The sequence below is a fragment of the Jaculus jaculus genome, chromosome 9 (genome assembly GCF_020740685.1).
Source record: "Jaculus jaculus isolate mJacJac1 chromosome 9, mJacJac1.mat.Y.cur, whole genome shotgun sequence".
NCBI classification, from domain to species: Eukaryota; Metazoa; Chordata; class Mammalia; order Rodentia; family Dipodidae; genus Jaculus; species Jaculus jaculus.
In genome coordinates this window covers 49,412,229-49,432,454 of record NC_059110.1, presented here as the reverse complement: position 1 = coordinate 49,432,454, position 20,226 = coordinate 49,412,229, and positions in this window count along the sequence as shown.

Below are 20,226 nucleotides of genomic sequence, written 5' to 3'. Positions count from 1 at the left end.
GGAATGGAACTTAGGTCCTTTGGTTTGCTAGGAAGCACCTTAACTTCTAAGCCACATTTGGGGCCCCATTTCACTTTCTCAATCTCTATGCACAGAAGACATCTTGGACCCCATGAATTAAATATTTTTTTCTATCATAAATGAACAAAACAGATCATTTTACATAAATTTTATTTAATTATAATATGTAGGAACACAGCACATGATGTAATACACTCCCAGCAGTGACACCAAGATGTTCACTTTAGCATGATGTAATACACCCCCAAACTCATCACCTAGAGATTCACTTTAGAATGATGTAATACACTCAAACTGCGTCACCTAGAGGTTCCCTGTTGCGCCCCTCCTGCCAGCAGGAAGAACGACAACAACAGGATTCTTCTTAAGCACACTTTATTGGGAGCTCCAAACTGAAAGAGAGAAGGACCCCGACCCTACGGAGCGCCAAGCTTATATACTTGTGGTCATGTGGATGTGAAGCGTCGTCCGATTGGCTTAAGTCTCATCAGATGACTTTGCATCACCCAATCGGGATAGGTGAGCAGCCATGTTAGGATAACGTCATATGCTTATGTGCAAATGATTAGGATACAAAAGCAGTAAACAAGCTGACGCAGCAAAGCCTGATGAAGCCAGCGCGGCTCCCCACAGTTCCCCCTTATAAAAATTGTTTTGAACCTCAGGATACCCGATCCAGGACCAGCCCTCATGATGGCCAGTCCGATCGAGGGTAGAGCCCAAGACCAAAAGCCTGCTTAAGCACCTTCCCGAGTGCAATGGGAAAAATCCCTTCGGGGTGCAAAGGCTGCTCATGCAGGGATGTAAGCCTTCCAAGGTGCAATGACAACAAGGTCACTTGGTGTGCAAAGGCCTTACAGTAGGCAGGGTGGAACTAACCATGGGATGTAAGCCTTCCAAGGTGCAATGACAACAAGGTCACTTGGTGTGCAAAGGCCTTACAGTAGGCAGGGTGGAACTAACCATCTCACAGGCTCGCCAGCCACACTTGTGGAGATGCTCCTTGATCCAAAGCCATAAGTGCCTGAACAATCTTTACGTTATCCTGCTGACGTTGTCGTCTGATTCGACAGATAAGCCAGAGACAGAACACCATACCACACAGAAGGGCTGCTCCAAACATAGCCACCCCCACCCTTTCCTTAAAGAAAGAAAATGCAGAAGATAGATAGGACTGAACTGGCATAGGGACAGGCCATGTTCTGGCCACAGCCCAAAATTGCATCTTAATTCCCTTTATCATCATCGGCAGGAGCAGGCTCAGGATCATCAGTAGTAGTAAGAAGGTTGTCATTCCTTGTCTTCTCATGACGTACAATTCGAGTCAACCGCTCTGGCACCCAGATAGGATCAGCTTGGCCCTGTGGAAAAACACAAACAGCTCCCCTGGATCTGGCTATAACTAGATCCGGGCCTTTCCAGACATTTTCAAGTACATCCTTCCATTTTACATCTTCATAACAAGAAGGGGATTGGGTCATATGGTGATCAGCTGCCGTTAGACCCACAGCATCAATCGTCAGAAAATTCAAAGTAAAAAGTACTAGAGATAATTTATTCTTGGGGGTGTGGCCTTGGCCTATTCCCCCTTTTTGTTTTTGTAAGCATTCTTTAATAGAACGATGGGCTTGTTCAACAATGCCTTGCCCTTGCGGGTTATAAGGAAGGCCAGTGGTATGAGCGACACCCGCAGCATCACAAAACTGGTGAAAACCTTTTGCAGTATAAGCAGGTCCACTGTCTGTCTTCAATTCCCGGGGCTTACCCCAAGCTGCCCAGGCCTCTAAACAATGAGTAATAACATGCTGAGTACGTTCACCAACAAAAGGAGAAGCATAAATAATTCCTGAACAGGTATCGATAGATACATGTACATATTGCAACTTGCCAAAAGATGGGATATGCGTAACATCCATTTGCCAAATGTCTCCCGGACGCAGTCCCTGGGGATTAATGCCAATATGAGGAGAGTGCAAGAAAGGGGCACAGGCAGGGCAGTTGTCAATTATATCACGTGCCATGGCCCGAGATATATTAAATTTTTTACGCAGCACTGCAGAGGACATGTGATACAATTTGTGGAAATCCCGAGCCTTAGACAAGTTATCCAAGGACAGAAGAAAAAAAACCCACGTGGCTTTATCAGCAAAATCATTGCCAACAGCCATGGGACCAGAAAGCATAGAATGAGCTCTAATATGTTGAATAAAAAATGGATTGGTTCGAGACCAAATTAAACGTTGCAATTTAGATAAATATACAGCAACAGGACTAGAATCTTTAATGAGGCCTGCTACTTCTAGATTTTTAATAGCATTAACTACATACTGAGAATCAGAAATGAGATTAAAAGATTCACTGAAAAGTTCAAACACATGACATACAATTTGGCATTCCACTATTTGAGGAGTATTTGGTTCAAATTGTACAGTAACTGGTTGTTGTCCCTGAATTACATAGGCTCCAAGGCCTGTCTTAGAGCCATCAGTATAGATATCTAAAGCATCAGCAATAGGTGACTGCGAGGTAATCTTAGGGAACACAATGGGGTGTAGCGAGACAAAATGTAATAAAGGATCTTTGGGTAGATGATTATCCAATCTTCCAGAGAAGGAACACATCAATATGGCCCAATCATCAGTAGTAGCAGCTAAAATACATACCTGTTCAGAGTTATAAGGGGTAATCAAAGAATCAGGTGCCACACCAAAGTGCATCAAAGATGACTTTATACCTTGAAGAGCAAGGGTGGCTACCATAGTAGGATAATGCTCTATGCATTTTTTAGGAGAAGAATGAGAATGTATCCAAAGCAAGGGATCTTGTTGCCATAAGACTCCTGTAGGAGTTTCTGGCGTAGCAAGAATGCACAATAAAATAGGTTGTCCTGGGACTATTCTGCATAACTGTGCAGACTGTAACGCTTGCTCTACTTTAAAAATAGCTACTCGTGCAGCTGGAGTTAAAGCTCTAAATGAAGAAATATGTGAATCACCTTCCAATATTTGAAATAGGGGTCTCAGCTCATGGGTAGGAATCTTTAGATATGGTCTGATCCAATTTATATCCCCTAACAACTTTTGAAAATCATTCAATGTCCTCAATGCATCTATTCTAATTTGTAATTTTTGAGGTCTAATAATATGTTTAGTAATTGTTGCTCCGAGGAAATTACCTACCTGTCCTTTCTGTACCTTTTCACTAGCTATATGTAAACCATAGACTTCAAGATCCTTCTTGAGAGATAGAAAAGCTTTTGACAAAATATTCTCTACGGGAGCCACTAAAAGGATATCGTCTATATAGTGGCAAATCCTCAATTTTGGGAATCTCTTTCTAGTAGGTGCTATTGCTAGGCTTACATAATGTTGGCAGATAGTAGGACTATTGGCCATCCCTTGTGGGAGAACTCTCCATTGAAACCGTTAATCAAGTTTCTCATGATTGATAGCTGGTAGAGTAAAAGGCGAATCGTTTACAATCTTCCAAAGCCAAAGGAATGGAGAAGAAACAGTCTTTTATGTCAATAATAATAAGAGGCCAGCCATTCGGCAAGCTAGGTAACAAAGGGAGACCTTGCTGAATCGGACCCATAATTTGCATTTGTGCATTTACAGCTCAGAGATCATGAAGTAGCCGCCATTTTCCAGACTTCTTTTTAATAACAAAAATAGGAGTATTCCAAGGAGAGTGAGAGGCTTCTAAGTGACCTAATGACAATTGCTCTTGTATTAGTTCTTTTGCTGCTAGGAGTTTTTCTAAGGACAGGGGCCACTGAGGTACCCAAACTGGTTCAGCCATTTTCCAAGGAATGGGAATTGTATCCTCAGTGGCCCCTAGGAAAAACCCAACCCTCGCGTGCCTGAATTACCTGAGGCCACAAGAGGATCTACCTGCCCCTGTAATTTTTTACCTAGTCCTCTACCTGGTATATGACCCATCATTTTCATAATAGATTGACTCTGAGGAGAATACTCATTAGTCAATTTTAAATTCATTTGTGCCAAAATATCCCTTCCCCATAATGTAATAGGAATATCTACTATATAAGGAATAACTTTCCCCTTTTGTCCCTCAGAGGTAGACCATGTAAGTTCCCGAGAACTAATAGCTGGAGTTTGAGCATACCCCAAACCTTGCAAGGTTTGTGAAGATGATTGTTTGGGCCAGTTCTTGGGCCAATACTTAGTTGCAATAATACTGCGGTCAGCTCCCGTGTCCAGCAATCCCTGAAAATGTATCCCCTCAATAATAAGTTGTAGAATTGGTCTCTCATCTAATTCCATGGATAAGTATGTCAAATCAACTCCTGTAGAGCCGAGTCCTTTGTTCCCTCTAATTTTCTCACCAGAAGGGAACCGCTTATGGAGGCTAGGAATAAGCAGTAACTGAGCTATCCTGTCCCCAGGTGAAATGGCAATAATTCCTTTCTGGGATGAACAAAGCACTTTTATTGTGCCTGTATAGTCAGAATCTATGACTCCTGGAGTAATAGTCAATCCTCTTAATGCTGAGGAAGATCTACCAAGCAGTAAACCTACAGTATTAGGGGGCAATGGACCTTGAAAATCTGACTCCACAGGTTGCATCTGTGGTGTTAATATGAGTCTGTTGGTGGCACAGATGTCCAATCCCGTGGAACCTGGAGTGGCTCTTCTGATTGTGCCGGAGGATGGAGAGATGGATTCTGAAGTGCCCCATATATTTGAGGGCCTTGAGGTCGGGGGCCCCTGACCCCGTTTTTTGTATTAGCTGTTGACTGATTAATTGGTCGTCCATTGATATCTTTGACAGAGCAACACTCATTCGCCCAATGTTTTCCCTTTTTACACTTAGGACATAAGCCAGGCAAGCGCACCTGACCCTGCACTCTAGAATTATTTTGAGGGCATTGTTTTCTAAAATGTCCAGTCTTCCCACATTTAAAGCATGAAGAAGTTCCTCTGTGCCCCCTAGTGGCAGCCAAGACTGCTGCAGCAAGCCCTGCATTAGATAGTGGACCGCCAACTTCTCTGCAGGCTTTCATCCAAGCCTGAAGTCCGTTTCCCTTCCAGGGCGTAATTGCCCTCCTACAGTCTTTAGTGCATTGCTCATAAATTAGTTGTTCCACAAGTGGCATGGCTTGGTCAGCATCACCAAAAATACGACCAGCTGCTTCCATCATGAGAGCTACAAAGTCTGAAAATGGTTCAGTAGCTCCCTGAATAATTTTAGTAAGGTTGCCTGATACTTCCCCTTTATTTGGCAATGCCCTCCAGCAGGCTCTAAGAGTGATGTTATTTATTTGTGTATAAACTTCAAGAGGAAAGGCAATCTGATTATTAAGCCATTGTCCTTGTCCCATAAGTATATCAAAATTCCATACAGGCTGACCATTTGCTGCATTAGTTCTGGCTTGACTTTGGGCAGCATCAGTGTATAAAGATTTCCAGTCTAAATATTGTCCTAGGCTTAGACAAGTCTTAGAGACTCCAAACCAATCTGCTGGGGTCAAAGCTCTATTGGCAAGATGTTCTAACAACGCCATAGTAAAAGAAGCATTTATCCCATAAGTTCTAGTGGCTTCTGCAAGATCCTTGAGCTCCTTATACCCTATAGGTTCATGGTATCTAACATGTGTATCATGAGTCTCAAAAACTGGATAAGCACTAGCCAGCTTTCTCCAAGTATCTGGTTTTATCAAACTACATCCGGATGAAGCACACGCCCCGGGCGGAAGTAGACCATCTTGTTGTTTACACCTCTTGCTCATAGAGGCATAAGCTGGCGGAGGAGCAAAGACACCATCTTTTCTGGGTCTAGAACATTCCCGACCACCACACTCGGCCTCTACTTCCTCAAAATCCTGTTCTTCCTCTGGAGTTAATTCTTCTCCCTCAGATTCACTAGAACTTTCTATATATAAATTTACAAGTTCCGTCAAATCTGGATATAGCTTCGGACCTGAATTTGGCCCTCCCTTTTGCGTTTCACTTTTATTCTGTGCACTTTTATTCTGTTCTGTCTGAAACCTAGGTTCTCTTTTTATTTTAACCTTTTTTTGTTTTCCCCTTTTATTTTCTTCAGACTCTGACATGCTATCTTGATGATGTGCTAATATGCGTTGACCTTCCCTGATCACCTCTTCACAACGTTTGTCCTCCCTACCTAGCGGCTCCAAAAAGGTGGAATGGTGGTGTCCCATTCTGCAACCTTATATACGTTTGAGACGATCAACTAACTTATGTATATCAGACTTACAGATCAGTTACAAGCCAAAACTTAGCATATAGCACATCCAGGGGAACTTACCGGTACGGCCGCTCCGTGTGTTGAGTTCTGAATCCTACCTCGGAAGTATCCTCAGGGGTCCTCTCAATTGGCCGTTTGTTGACAAGTCCCGGGTTTTGGCACCACTTGTTGCGCCCCTCCCGCCAGCAGGAAGAACGACAACAACAGGATTCTTCTCAAGCACACTTTATTGGGAGCTCCAAACTGAAAGAGAGAAGGACCCCGACCCTACAGAGCGCCAAGCTTATATACTTGTGGTCATGTGGATGTGAAGCGTCGTCTGATTGGCTTAAGTCTCATCAGATGACTTTGCATCACCCAATCAGGATAGGTGAGCAGCCATGTTAGGATAACGTCATATGCTCATGTGCAAATGATTAGGATACAAAAGCAGTAAACAAGCTGACGCAGCAAAGCCTGACGAAGCCAGCGCGGCTCCCCACAGTTCCCTTTAGCATGATGTAATAAACTCTCAACACCATGAAACAGAGGTTCAGTTTAGCGTAATGTAATGCTCTCCCAACTCATAACCTAGAGGTTCACTTTAGCATGATGTAACACTCTCCAAACCCTGTCACATAGAGATTCATTTGACCATGATATAATACACTCCCAACCAGGTCACCTAGAGGTTCATGTTAGCATGATGTAATAAACTCAAAACCCTGTCACCTATAGGTTCACATTAACATGTTATACACTCCAAACCCCATCACCTAGAGGTTTATTTTAACAGGATGTAACACACTTCCAATGCGTCACCTAGAGGTTCACTTTAACATGATGTAATAAACTCCCAACCCAGGCACCTCAAGGTAAACTGTATCATGATGTAATACACTGCCAACTCTGTCACCTAGAAGTTCACTTGAGCATGATGTAATATATTCTGAACTCTGGCACCTAGAGGTTCACTTTAGCATGATGTAATACACTCCCAAAGCTGTCAACTAGAGGTTTCCTTTAGCATAATGAAACACACTCCCAACAAGGTCACCTAGAGGTTTATTTTACCATGATGCAATACACTCCCAACCCCATCACCTAGAGGTCCACTTTAGCATGCTGTAATAAACTCCCAAACTCTTCACCTAAAGGTTCACTTTAAGACAATGTAATACAGCCGGGCATGGTGGCGCATGCCTTTAATCCCAGCACTCGGAGGCAGAGGTAGGATGATTGCCATGAGTTCAAGGCTACCCTGAGATGACAGAGTTAATTCCAGGTCAGCCTGGACCAGAGTGAGACTCTACCTCAAAAAAACAAACAAACAAAGATAATGTAATACCCTCCCAACTACATTACCTAGAAGTTCACTTTAGCATGACGTAATGAACTCAATATCCCATCACCAATAGGTTCACTTTAGCATGATGTAATAAACTTCTAGCCACATCACCCAGAGATTCACATTAACCTGATGTAATACACTCCTGTCTCAAGCACTCTCAAAGATGATTGGTTGAGAGGATTCCGCCGGCGAAGACCAATGATACTCAGACACTGGTATACTTGCAAAGGAGTTTACTGGGATGAAAGTCATGCACAAGCAAGTCCAAATGATCACAAATAATATTGTAGCTAATATAATATATAACCAAGGTATATTCATCGCTACATTACTAACACAAGAATATTTTTAACGAGTCTAACATGTATACGACCTGACAACGCGAGGTTTGAGTTGCGACGTTTTATGACCTGACCAACGCGAGGTTCGAGTTGCAACGTTTTACGACCTGACCAACGCGAGGTTTGAGCTGCGACATTTTACTTTCGGTTTGCTGCACTCCAAGCCGAGTCTTGGTCCGCTGGCGTAAGCTAGTGCTCTGGCTTATGGATGATCATTCGGACAGAGTGTCGAGCTGATGAATTCGGATCAGTGATGTGTCTCGCGGGGGTCTCAGTCAGGACTGCTGAGTAACCTTTCAGTCAGTCATAGTGTCGGGGAGACTGAGACAATGGTTGCTGAGCAGCTGGGGTTTTTATACCTTCCAATACTTATCTAATAGTTTCACACACACATCTGCTAATCTCTACTACGTCACTGCACACAGTTAGTCTTAGTTTTGCTTACAAGCTTTGACTTTGCATTTTTTTCTCTCACAACAAACTTGTTTATCCTAAACTGGCCCTGGACCATATGCTGGTCCTTACATGCTCATAACAACTCCAAAACCCATAAACTAGAGGTTCATTTTTTTTGGGGGGGGGTTCGAGGTAGGGTCTTACACCAGCCCAGGCTGACCTGGAATTTACTATGGAGTCTCAGGGTGGCCTCAAACTCACAGCAATCCTCCTACCTCTGCCTCCCGAGTGCTGGTATTAAAGGAGTGCGCCCGGCTAGAGGTTCATTTTAACATGATATAACACACTCCCAAACCGTCACCTAGAGGTACACTTTAACATAATGTAATGCATCCCAAGCCCATCAACTAGAGGTTCATATGAACATACAGTAATACACTCCAAACCCTGTCACCCAGAGGTTCACATTAGCATGATGTAATACACTCCCAAAACATTATCACCACCATCACCTATAGGTTCACTTTAGCACCTAGAGGTTCACTGTGCCATAATATAACACACTGCAAGCCCTGTCACCTAGAGATTCACTTTAACACAATATAATACACTCCCAAGCCCATCACCTAGAGGTTCATTTTAACATGATATAATAAACTCACAATCCCATCACTAAGAGGTTCAATTAACATAAAGTAATACAGTCCAAACCCTGTCACCTAAAGATTAAATTTACCATGACATAATACGCTCCCAGCCACATAACCTAAAGGTTCATTTTGAATGATGTAATATACTCCCAACTCTGTCACATAAAGGTTTACATTTGAACGATCGAATGCATTCCCAACCCAGTCACCTAGAGGCTCACTTTATCATGATATAACACACTCCCAAACCCGTCACCTAGAGGTTCACATTACAATGATGTAATACACTCCCAATCTGTCACCTAAAGGATCATTTTAATATGATGTAATACACTCCCAACCACAGTGCCTAGAGATTCACTTTACCATAATGTAATACATTCCCAAATACATGAACTAGAGGTTCTGTTTAGCATGATGTAATACACTCCCAACCAGGCCACCTAGAGGTTCATTTTACCATGATGTAATATACTCCAAACCCTGTCACTTAGAGGGTCACTTTACAATGATGTAATACACTCCAAACCCTTTAACCAGAGGGTCACTTTAACATGATGTAATATACTCCCAAATCCATCACCTGGAGGTTCCCTTTAACATGATGTAATAAACTCCTGACCATGTCACCTACAAGTTCACTTTACCATAATGTCATACACTTCCAACCCTGCCACCTAGAGGTTCACTTTTGAGTGATCCAATGCCATAACCTAGAGGTTCACTATTACATGATGTAATACACACCCATCCCTGTCACCTAGAGGGTCACTTTTGCACAATCTAATATACTCCCAACACATTCACCTAGAGGTTGCCTTTAACATGATGTAACACACTCTCAATCCTGTTAACTAGTGGTTCCCTTTAACATGATATAATAACTCCAAACTGCATGACCTAGAGGTTCACTTAACCATGATGTAATATACTTGCAACTCCATCACATAGAGGTTCAACTTACCATGATGTAATACACTCCCAACCCCTTGACGTAAAGGTTCACTTTTGGATGAGCTAATAAAATCCCAACCCCATCACCTAGAGGTTCCCTTTAAAATGATGTAATATAACACCTACCCTGTCACCTAGAGGTTCACTTTAACAAGATGTAATACTTTCCTAACCCTGTTACCTAGAGATCCACTTTAACAAGATGTAATACACTCCCAACTTCATCCACTAGGCATTCACTTTACCATAATGTAATACACTCCCAGTACTGTCACCTAGAGGTTCACTTTACCAAAGTATAATGCACTCCCAACCCAGTTGCCTAGAGGTTCACTATACTATGATGTAATACAGTCCCCACCCTGTCCCATAGAGGTTCACTTTAACCTGATGTAATTCACTCCCAGCCCAGTCACCTACAGGTTCACTTTAACACAATACAATACATTCACAACCTTGTCACCTAGTGGTTCACTTTAGCACTATGTAATACACTCCCAACTCCATCACCTAGACATTCACTTTACCATAATGTACTACACTTCCAATCCTATCACCTAGTGGTTCACTTTGGCACTATGTAATACACTGCCAATCCCATCACCTAGACCTTCTCTTTACCACGATGTAATACACTTCCAACCCTGTCACCTAGACGTTCACTTTAACATGACATAATACATTACTGACCTGTTCACCTAGAGGATCACTTTAACATGATATAATATGCTTCCAACCTTTTATCTAGAGGTTCTTTTTAACACAATGTAATACAGTCCCAACCCCATCACCTATAGATTCACTTAAGTAAGATTTAATACACTTCCAATGCCACCAATTACATGTACACTTTACTATGATATACAACACACCCAACCTGGTCACCTAGACATTCATTTTACAACAATGTAATGCACACCCAACTCTGTCATCTGGAGGTTCACTTTAACCTGATGTAATACACTCCCAACACCATCACCTAGAGATTCAATTTACCACAATGTAATACACTCCCAACCCCATCACCTAGAGGTTCACTTTAACATGATGTAATATAGTCCCAACCCCATCACCCCTAGAGCTTCATTTAACCTGATGTAATACATTCCCAACCCTTTCACCAAGAGGTTCACTTTAACCCTATGTAATACACTCCAAACTTAATCACCTACAGGTTCACTTAACATGATGTAATACATTCCCAACCCTGTCATCTAAAGGTTCACTTTAACATGATGTAATACACTCCAAACCTGTCACCTAGAGGGTCTTGTTATGATTATGTAATACATGCTCAAACCCATCACCTAAAGGTTCACTTTGGCTGATGTATGTCATGTAGACATTAAATTGAACATTATTTAACACACTCCCAACACATCACCTAGAGGTTCATATTAAGACAATGTAATACACTCCCAACTCTGTCACCTAGAGGTTCACTTTACCATTGCATATTAAACCCCCAATCCCATCACCTTGACGTTCACTTTAACATGTTGTAATATGCTCCCAACCCTATCACCTAGAGGTCACTTTAACACAGTATAAATACATTCCCAGGCCTATCACTTAGAGGTTAACTTTAATATGATGTAATAGACATCTAATCTGTCTCCTGGAGGTTCACTTTAACATGATATAATACACTCCCAACCCCTTCACCTAGAGGTTCACTTTAACACAATGTAATACACTGCCAACCCTGCCACTAAGAGGTTCACTTTAACACCACACACAACCTTGTCACCAAGAATTTCACTTTAACCTGATGTAATACACTTACAGCCCAGATACCTACAAGTTCACTTTAACACGACGTAATATATTCCCAACCCTGTCACCTATAGATTCACTTTAACACTACATAATACATTCTGAAGCCAGTCTCCTAGTCATTCACTTTACCACGATGTAAAGCATTCCCAATCCCATACCCTAGAGGTTCACCTTAACATGATATAATACACTTCCAACACCACCACCTAGAGGTTCTTGATACTTTGTGTAATACAATCCCAACCACGGGTCACCTGGAGGTTTACTTTAGCATGATGTAATATACTCCCAACACTGCCATCTAGAGGTTTACTTTACCACAATGTAATACACTATAAACCCTGTGACCTACAGATTCACTTTACCATGATGTAATACACTTCCAACTCCATCATCTAGTGGTTCCCTTTTACATGATGTAACACAATCCCAACACCATTACCTAAAGGTTCACGTTTGCACAATCTAATACACTCCCAATAACATCACCTAGTGGTTCCCTTTAACATGAAGTAATACAGTCCCAACCCTGTTACCTAGTGGTTCCCTTTAACATGATGTAACACGCACCCAACCCCATCACCTAGAGGTTCAAGTTAACATGAGGTAATACTCTCACATCCCTGATCAATATAAGTTCACTTTCACACTATGTAATACACTCCCAACCCCGTCACCTAGACATTCACTTTATTATGATATAATAGATTTCCAACCTGTCACCAAGAGGTTCACTTTAACATTATGTAATGCACTCCCAACTCCATCACCTAGAGGTTCAATATAACACGATGTAATACACTCCCACTCCTGTCACCAAGAGTTTCACGTTAACATGATGTAATATACTCCCAACCCCATCACCTAGAGGTTTAGTTTGGCATGATGTAATATACTCCCAACCCTGTCATCTAAGGTTCACTTTAACACAATGTAATACACTCCCATGTCACATAGAAGTTCACTTTACCATGATGTAATACACTCTGAACCCCATTACATAGAGGTTCACATTACCATGATGTAATACACTAACAACTCTGTCACCTAGAGTTTCCCTTTAACATGATGTAATTCATTCCCAACCTGGTCATGTACAGGTTTACTTTTGAAACACAATGTAATACAGTCCCAATCCCATCACCTATAGGTTCACTTCAACATGATGTAATATACTCCCATGCCCATAACCTAGAGGTTCCCTTTACCACTGTGTAATATACTCTGAACCCCATCACGTAGAGGTTCACATTATCATGATGTAATACACTCCCAATCCATCACATAGAGGTTCAATTTACCATGAGATAATACTCTTACATCCCAGATACCTAGAGGTTCTCTTTCTTTTGCTTTTTTTTCATTTTTATTAACATTTTCCATGATTATAAATAGAGGTTCTCTTTACTATGATGTAATACACTTCCAGAACTGTCACCTAAAGGTTCACATTATTATGTGCAATAGACAACGAACCCTTCACCTAGAGGATCACTATAACAAAATGCAATACATTCTCATCCCCATCACCTAGAGGTTCACTTTATCACAATGTAATACACTCCCAACCTTGTCACCTAGAGGTTCAATTTAACATGAGGTAATACTCTCATATTCCTGATCCCTAGAGGTTAACTTTACCATGATGGAATACACTCCCAACCCTGTCCTCTAGAGGATCACTTTAACCTGATGTAAAATACTCTTATTCCTGTCACCTACAGGTTTACTTTAACATGATGCAATATATTTCCAAACCCATAACCTAGAGTTTCACTTTATTATGATGTAATGGACTCCCAACTTGTCACCTACAGATTCACTTTAATGTGATATAATACTTTTCCAACTCCATCACCTAGAGGTTCACATTACCATAATGTAATACACTCCCAACCCTGTTACCTAGAGGTATTCATTACTATTATATAAAACCCATCAAACCCCATCTTCTAAAGGTTCACTTTTGTATGATGTAATACACTCACAACCCATCACCTAGAGGTTCACTTTTACCTGATGTAATATACTCCCAAATCCAGACACCTACAGGTTCAGTTTAACATGATGTAATACATTCTCAAACCTGTCACCTAGATGTTCACTTTAACATGATGTAAAAAACCCCTCTCCTAGAGGTTCATGTTAGCATGTTGTAATTCACAACCAACCCTGTCACCTAGAGTTTACTTTACCATGATATAATACATGACTTACCTAGAGGTTCATATTATCATGATGTAATACACTCCCAACTCTGTTATCTAGAGGATCCCTTTTAAATGAAGTAAGGCACTCCCAACCCCATCACCTAGAGGTTTACTTTACCATGATATAATATACTCCGAACCCCGTCACCTAGTGGTTCACTTTAACCTGATAGAAAACACTCCCAATCCAGTCACCAACATATTTACTCTAATACGATATAATACATTCCCAACCCTATCACATAGAGGTTCAATTTAACACGATATAATACACTCCCAACCATGTCACCTAGATGTTCACTACACCACGATGTAATACAGACCAATCCCATCACCTAGACTTTCACTTTACTTCAATATGTTGCACTCCCAAATCTGTCACCTAGAAGTTCACTTTAACATGATGTAATACACTATCAACACTGATACCTAGAGGCTCACTTTAATATAATGTAGTACATTCCCTTCCCCGTCAACTAGATGTTTCCTTTAGCATGATGTAATATACTCCTAGCCATATTCCCTAGAGGTTCATTTTACCATGATATAATACACTCCCGACACCCATCACCTAATGGTTCCCTTTAATATGATGAAATACACTCCCAACACTTCATCTAGAGATTCTCTTTAACCTTATGTAATATACTCCAAACCTGGTCACCCACAAGTTCACTTTAACACGATATAATACGTTCCCAACCCCGTCACCTAGAGGTTCACTTTAAAGCATGGTAAAACACTTCTAACCCCCTCTCCTAAAGGTTCACTTTAGCATTATACAATCCACTCCCAACCCTGTCACCTTGAGATTCACTTTACCGTGATGTAATATATTCCCAACCCCGTCACTTAGAGGTTTACTTTACCATGATGTAGTACACTCCCAACCACATCACCTAGAGGTTTACTTTAACATGAGGTAATACTCTCACATCCCTGATCCCTAGAGGTTCACTTTGCCATGATGTAATACACTCCCAAGCCTGTACCTAGAGGCTCACTGTATTATGATATAATACATTCCCCACACCTCACCTAGAGGTTCACTTTAACACAATGTAATATACTTCCAACCCCGAACCATAGAGGTTCATTTTATTATGATGTCATGGATTCCCAACCCATCATCTAGAGGTTCACATTACCATGATGCAATACCTCACAACCCGGTCCCCTATTGGTTCACATTACCATGATGTAATACACTCCCAACTCTGTCCACTAGATGTTCCCTTTTACATGATGTAATACACTCCCAACCACATCACCTAGAGGTTTTATTACCATGATGTAATACAATGCCAACCTGTCACCTGGAGGACCACTTTGATGTGATGTAAAACACTCCTAACTCAGTCACCTACAGGTTTACTTTAACACTTTGTAACACATTCCCACCCCAGAACCTAGAGGTTCACTTTATTATGATGTAATAGACTCTCAACCTGTAACCTAGAGGTTTACTTTAACATGATATAATACACTCCTAACTCTATCACCTATAGGTTCACTATAACACAATGTAATACACTCCCAATCCTGTCACCTAGAGGTACAGTTTGGCATGATGTAATACACTCTCAACCCCATCACCTAAGGTTCACTTTAACATGATGTAATACATTCCCATGTCCACCACCTATAGATTCAGTTTACCATGATGTAATACACTCCAAACCCCATCACCTAGAGGTTCACATTACCATGATGTAATACACACCCAACTAGAGGTATTTGTTACTATTATATAAAACCCTTCCAACCCTGTTGCCTAAAGGTTCACTTTTTTAAAAAATTTTTTATTTATTTATTTATTTGAGAGCAACAGACACAGAGAGAAAGACAGATAGAGGGAGAGAGAGAATGGGCGTGCCAGGGCTTCCAGCCTCTGGGAACGAACTCCAGACGCATGCGCCCCCTTGTGCATCTGGCTAACGTGGGACCTGGGGAACCGAGCCTCGACCCAGGGTCCTTAGGCTTCACAGGCAAGCGCTTAACCTCTAAGCCATCTCTCCAGCCCCTAAAGGTTCACTTTTGCATGATGTAATACACTCCCAACCCTGTTATCTGGAGGTTCCCTTTAACATGATGTAGTACACTTCCAACCCCATTACCTAGAAGTTCACTTTAAACTGATTGAAAACACCCCTAACCCAGACACCTACAGGTTTACTTTAACATGATGTAATACATTCCCAACCCTGTAACCTGGAGGTTCACTCTAACATGATGTAATACACTACCAACTCCATCACCTAGACATTCACTTTACCACAATATAATAAACACCATTCCTGTTGCCTAGACATTAACTTTAGAGTGATATAATTCACTCCAAATTCTGTCACCTAGAGGTTCTCTTTACCACAACGCAATATATTCCCAACCCCATCTCCTAGAGGATCACTTTAGCATGATGTAACACAGTCCCAACCCCATCACTTGTAGGTACACATTAACATGACATAATACACTCCAGACCCTAAACCTGTCATGGAGAAATTCATCATACCATTATGTTATCCACTCCCAAACTCATCACCTAAAGGTTCAATTATTCACAAAGTAATATACTCCCATCACGTCACCTATAGGTTCTCTTTAACATGATGTAATAGATTCCCAGCCCATCACCTAAAGGTTCACTTTAATATGATGTAATAGACTCCTAGCCCATCACCTAGAGTTTCACTTTAAAACCATGTAATACACCTCCAACACCATCACCTAGAGGTTTGCTATAAAACAATGTAATACACTCCCAACCCCATCACCTAGTTGTTCACATTAACACGATGTAATACATTCCCAACTTTGTCACCTAGACATTAACCTTACCATCATGTAATGCACTGCAAAACCCATCACATAGATGTCCATTTTAACATGATGTAATCCACTTCCAACGCCAACACCTAGAGGTTTGCTTTACCTTGACATAATACACTCCCAACTCCATCACCTAGAGGGTCACTTTATCATGATGTAATAGACTCCAAACCCTGTAACATAGTGGTTCACTTTAGCATGACATAATAGACTTCCTACCCCATCACCTACAGGATCACTTAAGCATGATGTATGCACTCCCAACCCTGTCACCTAGAGGTTCACAAAACCATGATGTAATACACTCCTAACTTCATCACATAGAGGTTTAATTTACAATGTTAATACCCTAACATCCTGATACCTAGAAGTTAACTTTTCCATGATGCAATACACTCCCAACCACATCACCTAGATTTTCAGTTTAATGTGTTGTAATACACTCCAAACCCTGTAACATAGAAGTACACTTTATCATGACATAATACATTTCCTAACCCTAACCCTACAGGATCAATTAAGCATGATGTAATACAGTCCCAACCCCACCACCTAGAGTTCACTATACCATGATGTAATATACTCCCAATCCAGTCACCCCACAGGTTCATATTAACACGAATTAATACATTCCCAACCTTGTCACCTAGAGGTTCACATTAAAATGATGTAATACACTCCCAACCCCTTCACCCAGAGGTTCACATTACTGTGATGTAACATACTCCAAAACCAGTCACATAGAGGTTCAATTTACAATGAGTTAATACCCTAACATCCCTGATACCTAGAGGTTAACTTTACCATGATACAATACACTCCAACCCCGGCACCTAGAGGCTCACTTTACCATAATGGAACACTATCTCAACACCATCACCTAGAAGTTCACTTTACCATGGTGTAATACACTCCCAACTCATCACATAAAGGTTCAATTTATAATGAGGTAATACTCTCACATCCCAGATACCTAGAGCTTCTCTTTACCATGATGTAATACACTCCCAACACTGTCGCTTAGAGCATCACATTATTATGATATAATTGACTCCAAACCCATTACCTAGAGGTTCACTTTACCATGGTGTAATACCCTCCCAACCCTGTCACCTAGAGGTTAAAATTACAATGATATAATACATTCCCACCATCGTCATGTAGAGTCTTGCATTATCATGGTGTAATACTCTCCCAAATTTGTCAAGTAGAGGTTCCCTTTTACATGATGTAATACACTCCCAACCACATCACCTAGAGGTTTACTTACCATGATGTAATACACTCCCAACTGCAACATCTAGAAGTTCAATTTAACATGCTGTAATATACTCCAAACCCTAGAACACAGAGGTTCACTTTGAAATAATACACTTCCTACCCCATCACCTACAGGATCACTTAAGAGTGATATAATACATTCCCAACCCCATCACCTAGAGTTTCACTATTCCATTATGTAATACACTCCCAACTTCATCAACTAGAGGTTCACTTCACCATGATGTAATACACTCCCAACCACAATACCTAGAGTTTTACTATACCATGATGTAATGCACTCCAAACCCTGTAACCTCGAGATTCACAATACCATGAGATAATACACCCAAATCCCATCACCTACAGATTCACTTTACCATGATGTAATACACTTTCAATACCATCACCTAGAGATTCACTTTACCATGATGTAATACACTCCCAACCCCATCACCTAGAGGTTCAATTTACAATGAGGTAATACTCTCATATCCCAGATACCTAGAAGTTAACTTTTCCATCCCTGTCACCTAAAGTTTCACTTTATTCTGATATAATAGACATCCAACCCATCACCTAGAGGATCACTTTAACATGATATAATACACTCCCAATTCCATCACATAGAGGTTCAGTTTAACACAATGTAAGACATACCCAACCTTGTCACCAAGAGGTTCATTATAACATGGTGTAAAACACTGCCAACTGGAAGCTAGAGTTCACGTTACCATGATGTAACAAACTCCCAAACCCATTAGCAAGTGTTTCATATTCCCATTATGAAATATACTCCAAACCCCATCATCTAGAGATACATTTCAACGTGTTGTAATACATTCCAAAAACCAGAAAATAGAGGTTCATTTAAGCATGACATAATACACTTCCTACTCCATCACCTACAGGATCACTTAAATGATGTAATACTCCCAACCCCATCACCTACAGGTTCCCATTACCATGATGTAATAGACTCCCCACACAGTCACCTAGAGCTTCCCTTCACCAGGATGTAATATACTACCAACCCTATCACCTAGAGGTTCAGTTTAACATGAGGTAATACTGTCACATCTGTGAAACCTAGAGGTTCACTTTACCATGATTTAATACACTCCCAACCCTGTCACCTAGAGGTTCACTTTAACACAATGTAATACACACCCAACTTTGTCAGCAATAGGTTCACTTTAAAACAATGTAATACACTCCAAACATGGTCACTCAGAGGTTCACTTTAGCATGATGGAATACACTCCCAACCCCATCACATAGAGGTTCATTTTTAATACACTCCTAACCATGTCACTTAAAGGTTTACTTTATCATGATGTAATACACTCCCAACCCCATCACCTAGAAGTTCAGGTTATTATGATGTTATGGACTACCAACCCATCGCCTAGACATTCACTTTAACATGATATAATATACTCCCAATGCCATCACCTAGTGGTTCACTATATCATGACGTAATATGCTGCCAACCCCGTCACCTAGAGGTTCATTTTAACACTATGTAGTACACACCAACCTTGTCATCAAAAAGTTTATTTTAACACAATGTAATATATTCCTTACTCTATCACATATAGGTTTACTTAAACATGATGTAACACACTGAACCCTGTCACCTAGAGGTTCCCATTACCATGATGTGATACACTATCAACCCCACAACCTAAAGGTCACTTTAACATGAGGTAATTCACGGAGAAGTGCATCACCTAGAGGTTTACTTTACTATGATGTAATGTACTCCCAACCCCGTCACCTAGTGGTTCCCTTTAACATGATGAAATACACTCCCAACCCTTCACCAAGAGGCTCACTTTAGCCTGATGTAATACACTCCCAACCCAAACACCCACAGCTTCACTTTAACATGATGTAATACATTCCACACCCCATCATCTAGAGGTTCACTGTAACACAGTGTGAAAAACTCGTAACTACCTCTCCTAGAGGTTCACTTTACTATGATATAATACCCTCCCAACACCGTCACCTAGAGATTCACTTTAACATGATGTAATATACTCCCATCATTGTACCCTAGAGTTTCACTTTACACGATCTAATAAACTCCCAACCACTTCACCTAGAGGTATATTTTACCACAATTTAATACACCCCAAATCTGTACATAAAGGTTCAGGTTAACATGAGGTAATATTCTCATATCCCCGATCCCTACAGGTTCACTTCACCATGAT